We start from the raw sequence: 17,192 nt of genomic DNA, 5'->3' as shown, positions 1-17,192 counted from the left end.
CCTGAGGGCTCGCACTGAGCACCCATCTTACAGGAAGAACAGCTGAGGCCTGGACACCCAGCCAAGGCCCCGCGGTAGCAGCATGGGGCAGCTGGAGTGGCTCAGGCAATTGAGTTGAGGCTTCCGAGTTCTGGCACCAGCCCTCCTGTGGGCTGTCTGGTGGGGGGCCCTGCATCCAGTCCCCTCTGCCCTCTGTTCCTCGAGGCCGTGGGTGGGGGCTGAGCCCTCGTGAACAGGGGAGGTGGGATGAAGCGGCAGCTGAGAGAAGAGGCAAGGGGGACTCACTAGCAGGTTCTGGGTGCCCTGTAGGATCAGAGTGAGGTGCCCAAGTGGCCACAGGGCTCAAGCGGGGGCATCTTCTGTCCACGCAGCTCTCTGCCTCCCACCGCTGCCCTGTCCACCCCCTGATGGGAGACAGAGGCCCCGATGCTCTGGCCTCCCTGAGCCCTGCCTGCCTCCCAGACATTGTGCTGCTGTCCTTTTCAGGGCTGGGCCCCCTAATGCTCCTCTCTCTCTCTCAGTGAGGGATTTAACTGGGATGGCGAAGCCATCTTCCCAGGTACACCCCTGAATGGCTTGTACCCCCAAATACAAATCCCTGTCACTGAGGACAGCATCCCAAACTTTACCAGTCTCCTGTTGAACAATGTGTTGACTCGAGCCTCCTGGTTCCAGACACCACACGTCCTCTGGCCCTGGGTGAGTTGGGGGTCCCAGGCCCTGGTTCCTCAGCTCTGCGCAGGTACTGCTCTCTTCGGTCTGACCCCAGCACTTGGGTCCACCAGGATTCTGTGTCCACCCCTAACTATTCCAGTGTCCATCCAGGCGGTGGGACTTCCCAGCCCCGGCTCAGTCCTCCTTCCCTGCACCCTGAGTCCTCACCCAGTCTACCAGCTCTTCCCCCACCCTGGATCACCCCCAAAGTCTCCGTGTCTGATGCATCCCCTCCCCCACGCAGGCTCCAGTTCCTCCCCGGCTCTCCCCCTCCTTTCCCCTTCTCAGTGCTGGGAGCAGAGACCTTGGCCTGAATCCTGGCTCCCTACTCAGGGCCTGTGAGACTCTGAACACTCTGAGCCTCACTTTCCTCATCTGTGAAATGGGGATGATGACAGGACCTGCTCCATAGGCTGGATTTGAGGTCAAGTGGGAAAGACACCCCTGGGGGGCAGTGCCCGACACCCAGTCACCATTGTGGTCACAGCCAAACTGGATGGAGCACCTGCTGTGCTCCCAGAGGAGAGAGCTAGTGAGCTACGTGGGGGGCTTCAGGGTCCACCAGGGGAGAGGGGGGTGGCCGTGGGGATAAGAGGAGCACACCCTGTGCAGGCTGGGCTCTGCACCCAGAAGGGCTGGGCATTGCTTCTATCCCCCTGCTGCAGGGATGTGACAGGGAGTTCTTCAATGCCTCGCTGCAATTCGCCAAATGGACATTATAATGGAATACATCAACAGTCACGCATCGGAGTTCAATTTCTCGATGGAGTACGCCATTCTAGGCGACTACTTCCAGGCTGTGCACTCTGACCAAATCGCCTGGCAGGTCCGAGACCACCACGACTTCCTGCCCTATTCCTCGGGTAGGAGCCTCTGGAGTTGAGGGGGGATTCGGTGCCAGAGAGAGGTCACCAAAGCAGTGACAGGCGGTTTCCCAGGCTGCTCAGCTCCGTCAGTGGAGCTCACAGGGCTGCTGGATAACAGGCAGCCCTACCTCACCTGCCTGCCTCGCGTGGATCACCTGGGGTGGGGTCAGAGGATAGGCGGGCTCAGTGTGGTCCACTGTTCCTTCCCCAGTTCCCTCCTTTCACAAGAGAGGCTTTGAGTGATGTCCAGAGGCAGCCTTGGTATCCAGCGGGGCACTGGCGGGGGTAGGTAATGCCCCTTTGGGACTTCGTCATGCCATGACCTTTGTGTCCAGGGTGAGGAGAGTGGTTTCAGGGATCTCAGCTCCCATTGGCCATGCCAGCCAGCCCCCATGGGCAACCAGAGGGACCCACTCGAAGGCATGCCTCTCCAGACCCTGATTTTCCTCAGAGGCACAGAGGGGCGGCCAGCACTCCAGCCCTTCCATTCTGTGTCCTGACCTCCTGGCCTCATCCCTCTACCTCTTCCTCTGAAGTCCTCCAGGGCCCTTCCCCACAGGGCATCCCAGGAACCCCGGTGCACACTGGGATTCTTGTCCTCGTCACAGTCCTTCAGCACTCAGGCTCTCCAGACATGCCCCAGTCCAACCTAACCCTGCCAGCTGCCCAGGCCTTCCAGGGATCTTGTACCTTTGCTGACCTGGCTGGACCAGGAACCCTGAGATCACCCCCTGGCCTAGGCTGTGTCCCTGGGGACCCAGGCAGATCCATCTCTGACCTCATCTTTCTCAGCATTTCCCAGGTGGGGCTCAGGGGCCTCCGTGGGCATGCCCTTACACCCACTCCTGGCCTTTTGCTCCTAGACATGCATCATGCCTGGACTGGATTCTACGCCTCCCGAAGTGCGTTCAAGGCGCTGGCAAGGCAAGCCAGCACTCTGCTGTACGCCGGGGAGTCCATGTTCACACGCCACGTGCTGTTGGCTCCGCACCCACACCTGGACCCGGCCTGGGGCCTGCAGCAACTCCAGCAGCTCCGCTGGGCGGTCTCCGAGGTAATGCAATGCCTCCCAGAGACAGGACAGGATTGGACCATCCTGGGCTGTGTGCTTCCCCACCCCCACCCCCCCAGGCCAGCACACCTCCCTGTCCCTGGTCACTACAGGTCCCTTTTACAGATGAGAACACTGAGGTCACCTTGGTCACAAGACCATGCATGATGAAGCTGCCCCAAGGCTAGGATCATGGCCTGCCAAGACTTAGAGCCAGTTGGCCCCAGAGTGGAAAGGGCAATGTGGAGCGGCATTGGTGTCCAACCCTCCTGGCTGGTTCAGATCCCAGCTCAGCTCAGTGACCTGAGGCTACTTACTCTCCCTCTCTGAGGTTTCATTTCCTCCTTGGAAAGTGAGACCCACATGCTGACTCAGCACATTGATGGGACAGTTGAATGTGATCGTACTCATAAGGTGGTGGGCTCTGTGGCTGACACAAACAAAGTTGCTCATGAATCTGTATCTTACTTGTTTCCCACTGTTCAGAAGGGAAAAATGAGACCAAAGATCTCCTATAGCTTTTCTCTTCTCCACTCAGAAATGGGCCACACGGGCCATGACATTGATAGTCTAAAGAGAATTGCTGCCAGGACCACTCATTGTGCAGTGTGAGATGGGATTGACTTTAGCATCCATCAGGGTGGGTGGACGCGTGGCTTCACCTCACGGGGACTCAAGTTTCCCTTCTGGGAAGAGGAGGTCATCCACCCTACATGGTGTAGTCAAGTACCAGGCCAGGTGTGGGGCTTGTCTGGAGCAGGTTATCAGCACTTCTGGGATGACTGGGTCACAGTGGGAAGCTTGGCAGGGTCCTTTCCAAAGGTCTGTCTGTCCAGGGTCAGGGACACAGGTTATGTGTTTTCCCAAGGTCAACAACATTTGGACAAGATCATCAGCCTCTCTGACCTCAGTTTTCTCTTCTGTAAAGTGGGAGGAACCCCCAATTCTCCAGCAGCACCTGTTGAGAGGGAAGGGGAGTCAGGGCCCAGTGGGTGTGAGGACAGCAGGTGCTGAGCAGAGACTGGCCTGACCTCACTCTTGTCCTGCTCCTGCGGGGGCCCAGGTCCAGCACCACGACGCCATCACCGGGACTCACGCCCTCAAGGTTGATGACATGTTTGTGGAGAACCTGAGCACTGGGATGCAAGGGGTGCACACGCTGATGGCCTCCATCATCCAGGACAGGTCTCCAGCCCACTCAGGTAAGCAAGGCCCCTGGGGGCACAGTGGGCTATGGTGGGTGTCTGCCCCGGCCTGAAAAGAGAGCCTGAGGATCAGGGAATGGACTGGGACACCTGAACATCAGACTCGAGTCCCGTCCAGGGGAGGCTCTCATTTCAGTGTGAGCTGGGCAGGTGCCTTCACTTCACTGAGCCGTTTCCACTCTGTGATTCAGCAAAGGCTGATATGCCAACTAGAGGCAGGAATAAATGCTAACGCAGTCTGGATGTTGCCAAGCTCACTGCTCGCACAATTTAGTGTAGCACCTCACATCTCTGAAAAGCTGGAAGTGTCACTGTCCTCACTTCATAGCTGAGGACACACCCAGAAGGCAGAGGTCATGGACCTGAGCAGGGCCACACAGCAAGGATTAGGGCCAGGAGTCCTGTGCTGCCCAGCTCTGCAGACAGGTGCACATGTTCTTTTGACTTGGCGGATGTCCCAGTTGGTGAATGACTGGTTACCCCAGTTACCTGGAGCTGACAGTCTTCATCCTTGAAAATCCTGGGCAAACAGAGACAACTGTTCTCCCTGCAGGATCATGTGGCCCGCCCACCTTCCCAGGGCCCATGCTCACCCTCTGGCACTGTGCCCTCCCCGCTCTGCCCCTCCTTTCCCCGCTCCACCCTCCCCTCCCCTCCCCCAGCTCTGACCTCCGATCTGCATCTGTGTACAGTCCCATCCTACCTTCAGACCCTGGAAGGGCCCTGGGGTCAAGGGTGCAGCAGACTGGAATCCTGTCCACGGGGACTGCAGTCAGCAGGGGATGACGGTCATAGAAAGGGAGGTAGAACTGGGTCCTTCCAGTGTCTGGTGAGGCCAGCCATTCCCATGAGCTCATGGGGGCAGCTCCCCAAGCAAGGGGCAGGTGGAGAGCCCAGGAAGGCATCCAGCCATGGGAACTGCCTGGGCAGAAGCCAGAGACTGGACAGTGTGTGCCGTGTCCAGGGATCCGGGAGTCATCGGATGTGGTCATAGCCTGGGGCACGTGGGGTGGGGAAGGAGCAGAAAGAGAATCCAGGTTCATACCAAAGAGGCCTCCAGGGCTGACCTTGGTGATTGATCTTGACCCTTCAAGCTCCAGAGAATTCTGTCTGTACATTGCCAAGCGCTCAAACTTTGGAGTCAGGCCTTAGGACATGGGTTGCCTTGGACAGCTGACCCTTCTCTCTGGACTTCAGTGTCCACACTGAAGTAAAGTGGGCTAACAAGGAGAGAAGAGTGAGGAGCTCATGGACCCTCCTCTCTGGGGGTATGCCCCCCCCCCCATCCTTCCTGGGAACCAGAACGCAGCTTGAACAGATGAGGACGGGGTTGGACGTCAGAGAACTTGTGTCTGTCTGTCCTTCCCCCTGGACTCTGCCGGGCTGGTCTCACCTGCCTCAGTTTCCCTTGTTCCAAGATGCACCAGGGGTGAGGGGTGGGTCAGGTGGCAGGAGTAGAGCCTGTTCTCTGTCTGCAGGCCCAGAGCCTGGGGGACGCTTTGCGGTGGTCTACAACCCGCTGGCCTGGACAGTCACCACCATCATCACCCTGACTGTGGACTTTCCCAATGTCAGCATCACAGATGAGTCAGGGCACCCCGTGCCTGCACAGGTAAGGGGGACATCCCATCTAAGGTGCATTCCCCGTTGCTGCCCCTGCTCTGGGCTGAGCCCCAAGAAGTGGGCATCTAAAGGGAACATGTGACAGGCTGCCCTCACTGTGAGGACAGTGTCATGGGGTGAGTCATCATCAGGGTCAGTGGATCCACCCAGGGGACTGACGCTGGGCTTTGGGCATCTGAGTTGACCAAAATCCACCTGTAGTTCAGAGCCACAAGAGACATGGTTTCAATACAGGGTCAGGAATATCCCCTGGAGGAGGGCATGGTAACCCACTCCAGTATTCTTGACTGGAATATCCATGGGCAGAGAGCCTGGTGGGCTACAGTCCATGGGGTTGCAAAGAGTCAGACAACACTGAGGCAAACTGCTGTATATGTATCCATAACCCTGTGTAAATTTCTACTTCTTATGGGGAAGCCAGCAATAGTCTTCATTGTGCAAATTTATGTCACGTCAAATCGTGGAACATCTTAAAGAGGTGGGAATACCAGACCACCTGATCTGCCTCTTGAGAAATCTGTATGCAGGTCAGGAAGCAGCAGTTATAACTGGACATGGAACAACACACTGGTTCCAAATAGGAAAAGGAGTATGCCAAGGCTGTATACTGTTACCCTGTTTATTTAACTTATATGCAGATTATATCATGAGAAATGTGGGACTGGGTGAAAAACAAGCTGGAATCAAGATTACTGAGAGAAATATCAATAAACTCAGATATGAGGATGATACCACCCTTATGACAGAAATGGAAGAAGAGCTAAAGATCCTCTTGATGAAAGTGAAAGAGGAGAGTGAAAGAGTTGGCTTAAAGCTCAACATTCCAAAAACTAAGATCATGGCATCCGGCCCCATCACTTCAAGGCAAACAGATGGGGAAACAGGGGAAACGGTGGCAGACTTTATTTTTTGGGGTTCCAAAATCACTGCAGATGGTGACTGCAGCCATGAATTTGAAAAACACTTTCTCCTTGGAAGAAAAGTTATGACCAACCTAGACATCATATTAAAAAGCAGAGACATTACTTTGTGAACTAGGTCCGTAGAGTCAAGGCTATGGTTTTTCCAGTAGTCATGTATGGATGTGAGAGTTGGACCACAAAGAAAGATGAGCACTGAAGAATTGATGCTTTTGAACTATGGTGTTGGAGACGACTCTTGAGGGTTCATTGGACTGCAAGGAGATCCAACCAGTCCATCCTAAAGGAAATCAGTCATGAATATTCATTGGAAAGACTGATGCTGAAGCTGAAACTCCAATACTTTGGCCACCTGATGCAAAGAACTGACTCATCTGAAAAGACCCTGATGCCGGGAAAGATTGAAGGCAGGAGGAGAAGGGGATGACAGAGGATGAGATGGTTGGAAGGCATCACCGACTCAATGGACATGAGTTTGAGTAAACTCCAGGAGTTGGTGATGGACAGGGAGGTCTGGTGTGCTACAGTCCTTGGGGTCACAAAGAGTTGGACACCACTGAGAGAATGAACTGAACTGATGGAGGTGCTGTGTTAGCGACAGGCACCAAGCTGGGACACCCACATCCTGTGTGGTCCCTCCTCATCTCCTTCCCAGATCTGGAGCTTGACTTGGCTCTAGAGGTGACCCTACTGTCACCAAGCCAGCCCTTCCTTGGAGCGGTGGAGGAGGTGATGCCATCAGTCAGCCATTCAGCAAACACTCCTGAATGTCTGTTCCAGCCCTGGCCCCAGATGAGTGTTCATCCCTGGACTCGGGAGCCATAGTGGATTCAAGGAACAGATACAGACATGGACAGTTAAGGTGTGGGATGGTGAACTGGCAGCCAGGGCAGTGGCCCTTAGCTAAGACACAGGATGAAGATTCCTCTATATCATGGTCTGGGGAGGGGAGGTGCTGGGTTGAGTAGACCTAAGACATAACATCCCCCTTCCCCACCCAAAGGCTCCACCCACCAAGCAGATATGCTCTTAAATACTACCGAACACCTAGGATGTGTCAGGCGTTACTCTAGGCACTGGAGAAACTTTCACAAACAAGCAGACAAAAGTCCCTGCACTCAGGGGGCTCCTATTCCAGTGGGGGGATCCAGGCAAGAAGAAAATAAGAGTATAGGAGTGGCCGATGACAATTGTGGTGGAGGAAATCCTTTAGGACAAGTTGGGAGTGTGGGGTGGGGACGGGTGTCTGCTTTAGTTCAGAGAAAGGCTGGGCTGGAGGCTGTGAGGAGCCACATGGGTTTGCTTATGGCCCCCCAAACCCTCCCACAAGACCCAGAAATGACACTTGTTCCCTAGAGAGTGAAGGACCCCCTGCATGGACCCACTGTCCTCAGCCAACTCCCTTCCCTGAACCAATGACTTGCAGATGGAGAAAGGGCTCAGGGTGACCTGGAAACCTCCCTCTTCAGGAAAACTGGAGGATTAAGAGAAAGCGAGGCCCCTCCAAAGTGGTCGAGGGAACAACATGAGCAAAGGCTCAGAGGCAGGAACAGGAAGGAGTTTGGGAGGAGGGCAGGTGGTTTACAGCCTTGGTGGAGAAGGAGGAAGGAGGGAGAAGAGGCTGGACCCAGTTGAGCAGGGAAGATGCAGGAGGGGAACCCAGCTCAGCCCAGTGATGGATGACCGCTGTCTCCATGGAGAGCAAACACTCCATCCACCAGATGTGTAAGCCCAGGGTTTCCAAGGAAACTGAGGCATCTTCCATCCCTGACATCTACCATTTATCCTGTCCTTCGGGTCTTGCAGGTCCAGCACTCGAAGGAGATGCCCTCTGCCTATGACCTGCACGTGCTGACCACGATCCCAGGACTCAGTTACCGGCAATACAGCATCTGGCCCAGCAGGAGTTCCCAAGAGGACACTGGGGAGACTGCACCCTTCATGGCCAGCACCCAGCAGTTTGGACGAAGACTCAGGAGACGTGGTGGGCGGATGGGTGGGAACCTGGTGCCTGTGGTGCACGACTGCTACATCGTCTTCCTGGACCTGGACACCAACCTGATGTACAGCATCTGGGAGAGGTGAGGTGCAGTCATTTCTGCCTCTGAGAACAGGAGGACCCTGGGGCCTGGGCAGGTAATGCCCTACCTGGATCTCCATTTCCTCAGCTGAGGGGCGAGGGTGTGATGGTGGTTAAGCTCCCTGCAGTGCATCGAGCTCTATTTCTAGGTGTGTGAGTCTAGGCCTAGTCACAGAAGCAGCCAGGACCTACAGGATCCAGCAGAGGTGATCAGGGGGAGAGTGTGGGGAGCAGCAGAAATGGAGTGCAGTCCCAGAACGTTCTGAGTCTCCCTGGTCAGGCTGGGAAAGGTGCAGTGAGCACTGTGGGCTCAGGCTCCATCATCGCTCAGGCCCCACGCATCTTTCACCTGCATCAAGCCCTGGTGACTTGAACCTCCTTGCTGTCTCTCCGGACTGGCCTACATGGATGAATCATGCAATGAAATTATACCATATCGGGTCCTTGGCAGGTTGCCTTCTTTCAGTTCTCATCATGTTTCCAACTCTCATCCTCATTGCAGCGTGAATGAGGCCCCTCATTCCCCTTGAGGACCCAATAATATTCCGTTGTACAGATATACCACTTTAGTTCTGCAGAGGCTGTCTCTTTTCACCCCTGGTTCCAGGCTGGCATCTCCATAGAGGCTCTGTGAGCCTGGTTCCAGCGTGAGGATGACATGTTGTCCATCATGATGACACTGCTTTCTCTTTCCTCTCTGTGCAGGCGGAGTAACCAGAAGGTACACGTGACGCAGAGGTTCATGGAGTATCATGCGATCACTGATTTCAGTAAAGGCCCCTTTGCAGACAATTATGTGTTTAGACCCGACGGTAGAGCAGAGCCTGCGTGGGAGGCTGTGAGGATGGAGATCGTGGCAGGGCCGCTGGTGACTGAGGTCCGGCAGGACTTCTACAGGTGAGGGCGGCCCCCTGGCTGTGCTCAGCATGTGGAGGTTCTCACAGGCAGGTGACTGAGGCAATGGGGGCCCGTCCTTGCTGCAGACACCCAGCTCCTGGACCTGGGCTTGGCGCACGGTCCTTCCTCCCTGGAAGCCCCATGACGTCATGAGCTGCTCCAGTCTCTGCAGGCCTGCTCTCTGGCCTGCGCTGTGTCACCCTGGGGGCACCTGAGTTCAGAGGCGGGACAGGAGCCCACGGTGACAGTGACCAACACCTGAGAGCAGTTCTTGTGTTTCCATCAGCAGGACAGACAGAGCCCCCAGGCATGGCTGGGTACCCGGAGTCTTCAGAGGACAGGGTCCCTCCTGTTCTCTATTCCAAGCAGGCTCCCCGGCTTCCTGGCTGCAGGAAGGATGGAGGGAGGGAAAAGGAAGGAGACGAAGGAAGAAAGGAGAAGGGCAGGGCGTCCAGAAGTCTCCCTGGGCTTGACCTATCTGCCCTGCTTCTCCTTCAGGGAGGTGAACGACAGTGAGCCCACGTTCGCCATCTACTCCCGGCTGGTCCACGGGCCCCAGAGCTCTGACGGGGAGCTGCTCTGCCATCGCATAGAGCAGGAGTACCGGGTGGGCCCCTTGGAGCTGGACCGTGAGGCCATCCTGAGGACAAGCACTGACCTGAACACGGGGCGGGTCCTCTACTCGGACAACAATGGCTACCAGATGCAGCGCAGGCTCTACTGGCAGGACACATGGAACGCCATCCCTCGGGTATGCCTTGAACTGTCCCGGGGTGTGGCTACATCAGATTGGTGTAGATCCAATCTGATGGCTGTTTTACAGAAGGCAGGAGAGCCCTCTTAGGTCCAGAACATCTCCCAGAGCCCCGCTGCCCTATATCTGCCCCTAGGGGTACGTCCCATGCGTGTTCAGACCTGGTCTCAGAGTCTGGGGCTGCCGTGTGTGAGGCGTGTCCCTGAGGTCTGTGTGCACCGCGGGTCCTCCTCAGTCAAGGGGTGACCCACTGGCGATCGCTTGAGGACTAAGTAGGTGGTATCTGGCTAGGCCTGAAAGGAGTGTGACCCTCCTTTACTGCTCTGAGCTGAGCCACAGCCGGGCTGCCAGGTAGGGCTGAGCAGGGGCTGAATTCCAAAATCAGACAGCTCCCAGGGCCTCTCCCTCCATCGGCGTGACCTCGGGCGAGTCTCTGGGTGTCCCTGGGCCTCAGTGCTCTCCTGGGAAGACAGTGACCTGCCCCAGAGCTGTGCTGAGTGCAGGGATGATCCAGGAGCAGTTCGGTGCTGGGACCTCCTGAGCCTCCATCCGTGTTAGTTCCCTCTCCTTCCACGGGGGCCCTGAGAAGGAGTGTGGTTCCTCCCTCCTCTGTCTTCCGTGAGCTTCTGTCCCTTCATCTCTGTGACTGGTCCTCACCCACTGTGGTCTGGGCTCCAGAGGGTCCAGGACCATCAGCCCAGGACATCTTGCTCCAACAGAGCAAAGGGCAGGGCTGTGTGAGTGCTTTCCAGCCCAGACGCCAGCCCCTTTCTATTTGGGAACCCCTGGCTTGGGGCCATCTCAGGCTGGACTGGCATAAATGACTCATTATTTCCTTGCAGCAGGGGGACCTTGGGGGCACATTTTACAGATGGGGAAACAGAGGCTCAGGCAGGCTGGGTCCCCCAGGGCATAAGGTCAGGAAGCGGTGGAGCTGGCTCTGAATCCCAGTGTGTCCATCTCAGAACTCAGAGCCCCCGCCCCGCCCCCGTCTACCATGCCACCCTAGGCTGCTGCTGCGCCCATGCAGGGGGCTGCCTGGGGCCAGAGGGAGACCCCAGGCCTGCTGGCTGACCTGGCCCACTGCTCCCACCACCAGTCTGCCAATGTTTCTGTCCACAGAATTACTACCCCATGGTGCAGTCAGCCTTCATCCAGGACAGACGAAGCAGGCTGGTGCTGCTGTCCGAGCAGGCACACGGCGTCTCCAGCCAAGGGAATGGGCAGGTGGAGGTAGGAGGAGGCCCCTCTGGTCACACTTGGAGACCCCAGGGCCCAGGCAGGCCCGGTCAGACAGTTGTCCTTTGCAGGTCTTGCTCCACCGGCAGCTGGTGAACAATGATCCAGCAAAGATCATTGCTGACCTCATACTGAATGACACCTCAGTCGTCCACCCGGTGCTCTGGCTTCTGCTGGGACCCAGGAACCTCACCAGTGGCCTGCGCCAGAGGAGTGGGCTGGCGCTGCAGCACCGGCCCATCGTGATGCTCAGAGAGATGAGCGGTAAACGTGCTCCTGTCATCACTGCCTGAGGGAACCTACCTGTCCAGGGATGGGGCTGAGCTTGTATTGATAGCTAATGGTGAATGGTGTTGATTTGTGATCTCTGAAGAAGAAGATTTAGCTTTGGCATCAGGTCCCAGGATTGATCACTCAGACCTTTTGTGTGGCAGATGCCCCATTACACCGGAAAATGATAAAGTAGCCTCTGACATAGACATCAGAAGGGGCAGGGAGAGAGCCCCACTTGGTAGTCATATCAAGGCCTTATATACTTTTACCAGACCCACTCCCACAACAGACATCTTAAAAACAAGATGAGAACTAACAATAGAGAGGTCTTACCAGACCCATTGCCACAAGTAAGTCTTAAGATTAGTCAGAAGGTACCTCTTAAGAAGGAGAAACATGTCCTGGAGCAGGATACATTTTTATTATATAATCATTAGAGCAGAGTTTAAAAAAATATATACTCTTGAGCAAGATGAGTTGTTTTGTTGTGTAATCATTAGCTCTGGGCTTAAAGAAAGTTAGTCTTAAAGATTGTTGTCATAACATCTCAGAGTTTAAGTAAAAACATCTTTGTGTCTAAGACGAAGAAAAGTAGAAAAAAAATGTTTGTCCATTTCTTCTTCTGAGGCCCTGGACTGCTTATCAATCTACCTAAGGATTAACTCTCTCAGTACCTGCCAGGATCTGGGCTACTTTGGGGTGGGATGGGACCAGAGTCCTCATCCAAACCCCTCATTTTTAATGTGGGCAACCTGAGGTGCACAGAGGTTCAGTGACGCGTTCAAGGTCATACAGCTAGTAGATTCACAGCTGGGACTTACTGCCATTCCCTTCTTATCTCTTTTCCCTCAATCTCCTCTATTTCCTTCTCTGAGGACACTTTCTACTTCTTCCTATGATATATGTCGCCATTCAGGTCTGGAGGCTCAGCATTTAAGACTGGCTTTGTCTGAATTAAGTGTGTTGTCAGGAAGTGAGGGTGATTGTCTTCTATGTCCTGATCTGCGAGTTTTATGAGTTGTCTCTCCTGAGACTTGTGTAAGTTTCCTTCACTACAGTTGGGCATCATAGCTAAATAGTTGAACATGAAATACTTTAAACAATGAGTGCATGAAAGGATTTGAAGATGCTACTATAGAGAATCTTTAAAATTTTATAGACATAAACAGTATGTATCTGTACATTCTGTCTACAGGTATACCTCTACATGTATGCTTTTGTTTTCTTTTTCTTTTTTTTTTGAGCATTGACGATACTGTATTGTTTCCAAATTGAAGGTTTGCTGAATCTTGCAGCAGCATGCTCGTCTGCACTGCTCTTTCAACAGCATTTGCTCAGTTCACATCAATGTATCACATTTTGCTATTTCTCACAGTATTCAAATATTTTTCATTATTACTATAATTGCTATAGTATTAGTGATCTTTGTCATTGTTCTTGCACAAAGATTGCTAATCACTGAAGTCTCCCCTGAGGTAATCTTTTTAACAAGAAAGCTTTTAAAATCTAATGTATATATAAACTGTTTTTCTTAGACAAAGTGCTATTGCACACAATAGATTATAGTTAAGTGTAAACACAAATTTTATATGGACTATGAAACCAAGACACTCAAGTCTGGCTTTATTACAATATTTGACTTATTTCAATGGTTGCAGTCAAACCCATATTAATTCAAAATTTTGCCTATAATCCTTAAGCTGTTTTCTATTTCTCATCTCTTGCAGAAGATTTTTTTTTTCCTCCTTTATTTATTTATTTTTTTTTCAGTGGGTTTTGTCATACATTGACATGAATCAGCCATAGATTTACACGTATTCCCCATCCCGATCCCCCCTCCCACCTCCCTCTCCACCCGATTCCTCTCGGTCTTCCCAGTGCACCAGGCCCGAGCACTTGTCTCATGCATCCCACCTGGGCTGGTGATCTGTTTCACCATAGATAATATACATGCTGTTCTTTCGAAACATCCCACCCTCACCTTCTCCCACAGAGTTCAAAAGTCTGTTCTGTATTTCTGTGTCTCTTTTTCTGTTTTGCATATAGGGTTATCGTTGCCATCTTTCTAAATTCCATATATATGTGTCAGTATGCTGTAATGTTCTTTATCTTTCTGGCTTACTTCACTCTGTATAAGGGGCTCCAGCTTCATCCATCTCATTAGGACTGGTTCAAATGAATTCTTTTTAATGGCTGAGTAATATTCCATGGTGTATATGTACCACAGCTTCCTTATCCATTCATACTAAAAGCAGCAAGGGAGAAACAACAAATAACACACAAAGGGATTCCCATAAGGATAACAGCTGATCTTGCAGAAGTTTTGATGAGGGCATGATTTTAGGTTTTCCCAGATTGAGATTTAGGCTAGACCTTCACAAGGCATTAGCAAGAAGGTGCGTGGTAGCTCTGACCATTCACTGAGCATTTATTGATTGCCTGCCATATGCTGCAGACTGTACCTGCATTAGACCCAGCTCTTGTCCTGAAGGATTTCTCAGGGGCTCAAAGGGGGTACAAGTCATGGTCAGCTCCACCCACAGTCCCGTCAGCTCCACCCATGGTCCTGTCCACGGCTGTGGTCAGCCCCACCCACTGCCCCATCCACGGCTGTGGTCAGCGCCACCCACGGTCCCGTCCACGGCTGTGGTCAGCTCGTCCCAGGGCCCCACCTGCACACGGAGAAACCAAAGGTCTGAGACGGAGCCAGAGGAGCCTTTATTCCAGGGCAGACGCACCTCAGGGAAGGGTAGCGTGTATTGCTTCCTCGGGTGCTGGGCCCCTCATGCGGCTGTCCCTCCCTCCTTCTGTCACCTGAGCTCCGCTGTCTGCAGACCCTCTTTCTGCTCTTGTCTGGGACGTGGCTGGGAACAGCTCATGGACCAAACGAACTGAGGCCTGTGCCACGGGCAGAGATCCCAGGAAAGGCTCTGATTGGCCCCGATCAAGTCACATGACCCAAGCCTGACCAATCACTGATGCCTGGGAGTTGCGAGGCGATGGCGGCTCCAGCTGGAGCCCAGAGCATCTCCTGGAAGAGGAGGGCTGAGTCCGTCTGGGCAGAGGCAGCGATAAATGTCAGCACGGGAGCTGGCGTCTGAGACCTTGTTCACAGAGCAGGTCTCTGTGTGAACTCCCTGCGAGTTCTGGAAGAAATGGCGTCTTCTCTCTGGTCCCATCTCCCGGTCTGCAGTTTGAACCGGCTGGACTAGAGATTCAAGGCAGGCTGGGGCTTTTGCACGAACAGGTGCTTCAGGATGCCTGCCCTGTGGACCGCAGGTGGGAGGGAGTGAGATCAGATGAAGCGGGGGACTTAGTGTGGCGAGCTGTGAGTGTCAGGAGGAGAGTTTGGCCCAAAGCCTCTCCTTGTTGTCCATCTGCCTTGCAGAGATTGCCCAGCATGGCTCAGGCCCCAGGCAGCAAGAGGCAGTGACGCTTCCCCCAAGCGTCCACCTGCAGATCCTCAGCATCCCCGGCTGGAAGTACAGCTCAAGCCACAAAGAGCACCTACGGACTCTCCGGAAAGGTGCGGCGGGTGTTCAGGTGTCCAGGTTCACTCCTGCCGCCACATGCCAGCCCGGCCCCCCAGCCCATCACTGGACAGAGGGGCTCTCCTCAGAGTCGTCCAGGCTCTTTCAGTTCCTGCTTCTTCCAGGGTCTTCTCCTGGAGCCTCAGACACCGGTGTCCCACCTGTATTTTGGGCTCAGGCATGACTTTGATGAGGTTCTTTTCATGCCTTGAAAAATAATTCTAATGTCAGGCACAGGTTGTCATGGTGGGTTGAGTCATGGATGACACATGAAACACCCCCAGGCTCGGTGGCCCCTATCTACAGAGGGAAGCAGGCAATTCATCAGAAAGCAATGACAATGATCCGAGGAAAGTTCCAGCTAGGCATCACTGAGGGCTTCCTGGTGGAGGCAACACCTTCCAGAAACAAATAGGTCCTGTACCCCTTACCTGCCCCTTTAGACTCTGAGCAGTTCCAGGGCAGGGCTGACTTTGCCCCAGCCATTGCTGTTTCCCCTAAGCCACACTCAGGGCCTAGGACGTTCCCATATAAGTGTCAGCCCAATTAAGAAGGAGGAATAGAAAGAAGTCAAGGCCCGATGTTACCTTTGTGCCTGATAAACTGGATCTTTGAAAGACTGGCTCAAGCCTGCAGCCACATGGCTTCCTGATCGTGACCTCCAGCATCCCTGCTCCACTGCCCACTTGACACATATGATGGGGTGGACAGGGTTCCCAGCAGCCGCAGAGTCATTTGGCTCCCACTTGTGTGTGTGTGTGTGGCCAAGACACTGAGAAAGTACCTCCTGGAGGCTGTTTGTACTGAATGAAGTAAAGGAGACACAGGCTGGGCCAAGCAAGACCCTGTTCCCAGGAAGGTGACTAAGAGGCCGAACAAGCGGAGCACTGGGGATGCCAAGAGGGCCGCCTGCCTCCCCAGAAACATACAACCCCATTGTCATCATCACCTGCATCACCATTGTCATCATCTCTAGCTACATTTTCCAGTGCCAGAAATCCTTCCTTGATTCTGGAGCTCCAGTCCCTAATCCCATCACTTGAATGGAGATAAGAGACTTTGCAGACTTCTTATGCAAAGTAACAAGGAGCCCACAGCATCACTGTCTTCACACATCACAGTTCATTTCGACCCCTTGCTCTGTGGGATCAGCAGGGTGGCTCTTCTCATTTGGTCTCCAAAGACCAGCAGATAGAGGCTATATTACAACACATTTCCTAGGTCTCGTGGCAGAAATAAGCTTCTGTGAGAAGTGACACATCACCTTTACAATGGTGCCTCATCTTCAGGGATATGAGGCCACACCCCCCATTCACAGGTGCCAGGGCAGAGAGAAAGTTCCAGAGAACAGGAAGCCAGAAGGACAGGCCCAATGAGGAGCTCACCAGTGAACAAGAATGAAGACTTTCAGACGAGTGCAACGGCCCTGGTGTGGGTGGTGGGAGGCGTCACTTTGGCTGCACCTGGGTTGGAATCCTACCCCCCCTCCTTCTTTATGCACACTGTCTGTGTCTCTGGGCAAGTGGCTGCCCCTCTCTGAGCCCCTGGCTCATCTGCAAAGTGGGGCTGTGTTAGCTGCCTCCGAGGGAGGTTGAAGTTGTGAAGTGGAGGTGAGAGTGTAAAGGGCCAGGCAGACTGTTGTCCTCACGGCCACCTTCCTTCCGTCCCTAAGACCGAAACCGCGAGGCCAAGGCAGACCTGCGCCGGGTCCTGCTGCGGCTCCAGCACCTGTATGAGGTGGACCAGGACCCCGTGCTGTCTCAGCCTGTGACGCTGAACCTGCAGGTGACCCGCCCTCCCGTGGCCTGCTCCGACATCACAGAGTCAGGCCCCCGGGAAGACGCACCCTCGGGAGACAAACCCTGGTGCCTGGGTGTTTCCTGGGGTGGCCCCACCTGCCCGCCACCTGCTGGGCATGCTGATCCAGCGAGCACTGGGGGGCCAGCTGCCCCTGGCCGCAGGTCCTCATCTGTAAAATGGGGCTGCCCCTCCTTCTGCAGGGACTTGCCCTGCAATGAATGTGGGGGATGCTGGGCCCTG

The 17,192-nt window shown here is 54.2% G+C and overlaps 1 pseudogene; it reads left to right on the top strand.

Annotated features, from left to right (window-relative positions):
• Positions 1–17,192, top strand: part of LOC133058452 (epididymis-specific alpha-mannosidase-like) — a 37,817-nt pseudogene that overhangs the window by 19,015 nt on the left and 1,610 nt on the right.

The sequence above is a fragment of the Dama dama genome, chromosome 6, assembly GCF_033118175.1.
Source record: "Dama dama isolate Ldn47 chromosome 6, ASM3311817v1, whole genome shotgun sequence".
Lineage (NCBI taxonomy): Eukaryota > Metazoa > Chordata > Mammalia > Artiodactyla > Cervidae > Dama > Dama dama.
This window is presented reverse-complemented; position numbering and strand designations above follow the sequence as displayed.